This window comes from Gossypium hirsutum, chromosome D04, assembly GCF_007990345.1.
Source record: "Gossypium hirsutum isolate 1008001.06 chromosome D04, Gossypium_hirsutum_v2.1, whole genome shotgun sequence".
Classification (NCBI taxonomy): domain Eukaryota; kingdom Viridiplantae; phylum Streptophyta; class Magnoliopsida; order Malvales; family Malvaceae; genus Gossypium; species Gossypium hirsutum.
This window is the reverse complement of record NC_053440.1, coordinates 21,055,026-21,062,035: the sequence shown is the minus strand read 5'-3', so window position 1 is coordinate 21,062,035 and position 7,010 is coordinate 21,055,026. Positions and strand designations below refer to the sequence as shown.

The 7,010-nt window shown below is 34.3% G+C and overlaps 1 non-coding gene across 1 annotated transcript; it reads left to right on the top strand.

The window, feature by feature from the left end:
• The first annotated feature begins 6,569 nt into the window (after positions 1-6,569).
• On the top strand, positions 6,570-6,676 carry LOC121216481 (small nucleolar RNA R71). The gene has a single exon (XR_005912663.1). It is a non-coding gene; the product is annotated as a small nucleolar RNA R71 (small nucleolar RNA).
• The last annotated feature ends 334 nt before the right edge of the window (positions 6,677-7,010 follow it).

Here is a 7,010-nt window from a genome sequence, read left to right as displayed (position 1 = left end):
ATCTCTTATAGCCGAAAACCATACTTACCCCCAAATATTCAAGATTTGAACATGGGCTAAGTAAGGGACTTAGTAACTAGCTTAATACATTCAACAATTTCCAAAAGCTACCATGCATTACATACCTTATTCAAGACTAGAAGGAGTGGCCGAATGCCTTACTTTCCCTTCCCCCTTCTTCTTAGCATTTTCGGCCAAGGATGATAAAAGATGAACAATTTTTCTTTCTTCTTTAGATTCGGCTAGCAAGAACATGAATGATGATCCCTTTTTTTTCCTTTCATCATTCTTTTTTTTCCATTTCTTTATTATTAACTTTTTATTTTGTTATTCATCCCATGATGCACCAACAAAACATGTCTATGACATGTTTTGCCCATCACACCTTGTCCACCTTATTTGTCATGGCCGGCCACTACTAAAGGGGGGGAATTTGACATGCAAGTCCCCCCTTTTTCCACATGCACTAATAGGTCCTTACGCATTGACCTATCACATTTTAAAATTTTCTCGCATAAGTCCTATTGACTAAATTCACATGAAATCGACTAAATCGAAGCTTGAAATTTTCACACATTCATAATTACATGTTCTAGACAATAATTATCACATTCAAACATTTCGGTGACTCGGTTTAGCGGTCCCGAAACCACTTCCCGACTAGGGTAAATTTTGGGCTGTTACAGTTAATGGAAAATATGAATAGTATTTGGCGTTTTTTATTATTCGGTTAATGTTTTGATTTTTAATAAATACAAAACTTTTTTTTAACTCTTCACTAAGTTAGGAAGACTTTTTATAACTCATAGGTTTAACTGATGGTAATTATTGGATGATTAGATATATGAACATGAAAATAGGTCGTGAATCTTTTCAACTAGGAAAATAATCTATAGCCGGAAACTTGTAGATTTTAGGAATGAATTGGCTATTGTTACATAAATATTTTAAGGAATTTGAAATTTATTCAGATATTCAATTTTGTTCAAGTGCATAATTTTAGATTGTGGCTGCTTAGATTCAATATTATTTTTTGGATTTATAATCAATGAAATTATTCAGAGCTGTAAAATGGTTACATTTGAATACAAAGCTTAAGTGCATAATATTGATTGAAAATTTGTGCAATTAATTAAATAGTATGAACATAAATCGAGGATGAAATTACAAATATTGAATTATGCTAATTGACATGGTTGTATGAAAAGTCTAAATGAATGTACAATTTGAATTTTCAAATGATAATGGATTTATGAAATAAATATAATGTAATTAAATTGAAACATAGATCGTAGTTACAATGAAATGTGAAGATAATGAGAATTATCATTACACAAATCATGCTTTTACTGTTGAATGTAGTACAAATATTATGATCATTAGGTTATGTGATGAAGTACTGAAGCACTGATGTGCTCATTGTTGTATAACATTCGACAAGTGGAGATCGTTTATACATGACAAATGACGTTAAATGTTGTACATTTTATGGTGATGACATGTAAATGGATGGAAATCATGAATGAGTTTAATTTTGAACAACTGATTTCTGACTACATTATCAATGTTGAATGGATGTAAATGAATACATTAAGGTTTACCATGTATCGATTTCTGAATGCTATGAATGATGAATATGATGTTGTAATAGTATACATTGTGATGTAGCGTGAATTCATGTCTTAATGCTAACAGTGTTGTGGCTTAGCTTGCCACATGTAGCTTTCATGTATACATGAAAATGTAATGGTTCAACATGAAAACTTTGTTGAGATTTTCCTGGTATCAAAATGATTTATGTTAATGGCATTTCGCCAAACAAATAATGTCGCCATATTTTCAAAGCAAATACGATGGCGGCTAGCTCGAGATCATGGGTTGGATAATTTCTCTCGTGTGGCTTCAATTGTCTCGACGCATAGGCCACAACTCGACCTTCTTGCATCAATATGCAACCCAACCCGAGTAGGGATGCGTCACTATAAATGACAAACTCTTTGCCTGATTCGGGTTGCACTAAAATTGGAGCATCAGTCAAATGAGTTTTCAGTTGATCGAAGCCTTTCTGACATTTTCTCCGTCCATTCGAACTTAGCATCCTTTGAAGTAGCTTCGTCATTGGTGTGGCTATCATCGAGAAACCTTTGACAAATCGTTGGTAATAACCGGCGAGTCCCAAAAAGCTCCGAACCTCAGTATATTTTCGGAGGTTTCCAGTTCGTAAGTAAGTAAATGGAATGGTTCATAGTCTCATAAGAAGGTGAATGATTGTGTAATATGTCTTATAAAAGCCTATTGTGATAAGAAAGAAAAATATATGATGTTGATAGACTTACTCATTTGTGAGTTGATGGTTATATAGCTGGATAAATCTTGTGGCATCAGTATAGGTTTACATTTACCTGATAAAGTTTCATTATTGAAAGGGGATATTATGTTTAAAGTTTATATGAGCTTACTGAGCATTCATTGCTTAAGTAATTACTTTCCTATACTTTGCAGATTATGGGAAGCTCGTCAAAGACCTATCACACTATCTAGCGATTACGTTATAATGGCATGCATAGGAAGCTTAGGTTTAAAGTTTGACTTGAGTGCTAAATTTTGAATTTGGCATGTATATGTGTTATTATAGTTTTTACAATTTTGGTACTTATGGTATCTTGTTGATGTTTGATAATATGGTTAGGTTGATGCCTGTTTTCAATAGCCAATTGGTATGTGAATGATGTATTTGCAATGTGGCTAAGTATGGTATGTTTGAAATAGAAATAAGGTAAATGTGGTTGAATGAAATATGGTCAATTATACATAACTTTAGGTATGTTAGTTTGATTGTGATTGAGGTGCATGTAACAACCAATTTTTAGTGAAATCAGAACAGTGGTTTTGGGACCACAAATTCGGTGTTAAAATATTTATTTTATTATTTTAATGTTCACGAGACTATATTAGGGTCGTGTTAAAATTTCATTAAGAAATTTTGACATTTGCTTGCTTAATTAAGTAAAAAGGACTAAATCATAAAAGGTGAAAAAGTAGCATTCTAGTAGCTAATGGTATCTAATGGCTATAGAACCTTAATATGAGAGTACTTAGGTGGTAATTATACCATTTTTTGATAGTGGGCATTTATGAGTTTGGTTTTATTGAAATTATTAAAGTTTTTAAAGGTTATAAAGGTAATTAGGTAATTAAGGTTAAAATTAATAAAACAAAATCTATTTTCTTTCATTCATCTTCAACCTCCACCAAAAATTAGAAGAAGAAGACAAATTAGGGTTTTTTCATTTAGTCGTGGTCTATCCTTGCATGTAAGTGATATTTTATCCCATTTTTAATGATTTTTATGTTTTCGGGATCACTATAGCTTAATCTAGCTAGCCCGGGGACTAATTTCCAAAACTGTTAAAGGAATAGGGTTTTTCTATTAACATGTTTTTTATGATTCTTGAAGTTTAACGAATGATTATGAGTCCTTGTTGTTAAATAAACAAGTTTTGTAAAGTGAATTTTGATGAAAATGTCAATTAGGGACTTATTTATAAAATATGCAAAATTACATGGTGAAATTATGAAATAATGATTTGTACGAGTTCATATATGTATATAATAAATTTGACTAGCACAGGCTAGGGATGAAATTGCATAAATTTCCATTTACGAGCGTATGGACTAATTTGTAAAGAAGTTAAAATATTAGGGGAAAATGTAAATTTTCAAAAGTATTATATTTGGATTAAATTGAATAGTATGTGTATTAAATAGATTAAATTTTCCTATTTAGATCAAGATAGACCTCGTACGGGTTTAGATCGGGGTAAAGTAAAAGCTTCGAAGTAGTCGACTCTATTTCTAGGCCTTAATTGTCGAGGTAAGTTTGTAAGGTTGTGTAACGTTTTAATGTTATGTTTTGAGCTATATGAAATATATTGATTGTTATGTAACTAAAGAATATAATCCAATAATGTTACGATGATTACCAAGCCCTGTTTGAACCTTAGGATTTCATAGGATACAAATGGCATGTCATTAGGGTTTTCATGTTTTAGGTGTTGGCCTTAAATGTCCTACCGATGGTTGAGGTCTGAATTTGTTGTGGTTACTCCACAGCTCATATGAGCAGTATCATTTATCTTACATTCCGACCCATAGCTCGTGTGAGTAGGCCCATTTCACAGCTCATGTGAACAATGATGTAAAGGAAAGGAAAGGTTACTGTTATATGTTTAGCACACTTCGTGTGAGCTATCCTGCATATCCGATGATATTTTAAACGGTTCAATGGGCATGAATTGGAAAGGAAATGGTAAGTGTTCAATATGAACCATGTTATGTATTTATGAAAAGGATTGAAATGGTGAAATACATTGAAGCATGTTATGTTATGGAAGATCATGAATCCAATTGAATTATGTTCATGCGTAATGGTTTATCTATGTTAAACTCATATGGATTATGTTTAAATATACTAACATGTGTTGTGGTTGGTGCTTAGGCTTATGCCAAGCTTATGGTTGGATTGTATTATGCATAAATTAAATGTTATGTAATGAAATGGTAAGTTATGTTCTATGTTTTATGAACATACTAAGCATTATGTGCTTACATAGTTTTCTTTCCAATGTTTTATATATAACTGGAAGCTTGTTCGAGTTGGAAGCTCGTCGGAGATCTATTAGACTATCCAACGAATATTTCGGTAGTTTTCAATGTTTTGGCCACATTTATAATGGCATGTATAGGAAACTTATGTTTAAAGTTTGAGTTGAATGTTAAGTATTGAATTTGGTATGTATATATATGATAGTTGTTTTGGTACCATTTGGAAATGGTTAGTTTTGTGTCATTTAGATGGTTTTGATGCATGTATGAAATGGTCTAAATGATAAGGTTATTTTGATATGACATGAATCTAGTATGGTATGGTTGAATTGTGATATGCTTTGATATTGAAATAGGTTAGTTGATGAATGGTTAAATATGCACATGTATAGGTATGTTTGATGTATGTGTTTAAGGTGCCTATATGGCATATTGGTTGTATGGATTATTAACCTATTTTATGCAGGTTTTAAGCATGTTTTGAAGCCTTGGTCATGGGTGTAAGTGTACTTAGGCATATGCTTGAGAAGGCTGAAAGGAATTGCTTAATTTTGACCATTTTCCTGTCTACACGACCCTGCAAGACGATCGTGTGTCCCCTTTAGGTTTAAAAGGGTTGCAAGTCAGGCAGTTACACGGCCTAGCACCTGCCTGGTACACGGGCGTGTGAGGCCATTTCGAAAGTTACACGGCCTGGCACATGGGCGTGTGACTTCACTGTGTGTCCCTATTTCGAATGTTACACAGCCTAAGACACGGGCATGTGTCTCAGCTGTGTGAGTCACATTGCCTGGTCACACGACTATGTGACCCCTGTATTATGAAATTTTCTAACTTTTTCCTTAATGTTTCAAATGTTTCAATTTAGTCTCGAATCATTTCTATAGTGTTTCTAAGGCCTGGAAGGCTTGAATAAGGGACAATATGCTTATGTTTAAATGAATTATGTTATGATTTCTGAAATATTTGAATGTGAATTTTTTAAGGTACACTTTTACGGTAATGCTTTGTAACCCTATTCTGGCAATAAATATGGGTTAGGGGTGTTACAGTGCTTATATGGCATATCGGTTGAATGGAATTTAGTCATTTGGATAGGTCATTTTATGCATGTTTTGGTATGCTTTGATGCCTTGGTTAAGGGTGCAAATGGCTTGTAAGTGCATGCTTGAAGTGGGTGAAGGAAATGGCTTGATTTTGGTCAATTTCTTGTCGAAACAGCCTAAGACATGAGCATGTGTCTCAGTCGTGTCTGACACATGGCCATGTGACACGGACATGTGTCCTTTGTAGATTTTAAAAGTTTCAAGTCAGGAAGTTACATGGCCTAGCACATGGCCTAGCACACGGGCGTGTAGCTTGATCGTGTGACCCAATTCAGAGAGTTACACGACCACAGACAAGATCATGTGTCCCTATTTCGATTGTTACACAGCCTGAGATAGGGGCATGTGTCTCAGCCGTGTGAGTCATACGGTCGTGTGACCCCTGCAGTTTCGAATTTTCTAACTTTTTCCTCAATGTTTCAAATGTTTCCAATTTAGTCCCAAATCGTTTCTAAAGTGATTCTAGGGCCTCGTGAGCTCGATTAAGGGACGATATGCATGTATATAATTGGATTATGCTATGTTTATTGTAATGTTTGGAAATTAATGTTTTTAGGTTACATTTATTCGGTAATGCTCCATAACCCTATTTCAGCGACGGATATGGGTTAGGGGTGTTACAATACCTAAGCAAAGAGTGAGGTCAGTGCATCCACTTCATGCACTCCAACTACTCGTCTTTTGGAAATTGCTCAATTTTTCGGCTATTGGTAATTGTTGTTAGTGATCCTTTCAATGACCTCGTAAGCCTCGTTACAAGACCTGGACAAAATTGCACCATTCACAGAAGCATCTACCATTAATCTTGTTAGTGCGTTGAGACTGTTATAAAACGTCTCCAAGTGGATACAATGAGGAATCCCATGATGAGGACACTTACGAAGTAATTCCTTGAATCTTTCCCATGCCTCGTATAAAGACTCATCATCCAATTTTTGGAAAGTAGTTATCTCATTACACAACTTTAAATTTTTGATCGGTGGAAAATATTTTACCAAAAACCTTTCAGCTAATTCTTGCCAAGTAGATATTGAACTTGGTGGCAATGAATTCAGCCATGCTCGTGCTTAATCTCGCAACTAGTATGAAAATAGTTTTAACCTCAGTGCATCTTCAGTCACACCTACTATCTTGAATGAATCACTCACCTCTATGAATAATTAAAGGTGAAGATGTGGATCTTTCGTGGGCATACCACTAAACTGGCCCATTATTTCGAGCATTTGAAACATCACTTATTTCAAGTCGAATCTGGATGCCTCGATATCCGGCCTTCTAATTCCCAGATATAACTCATTG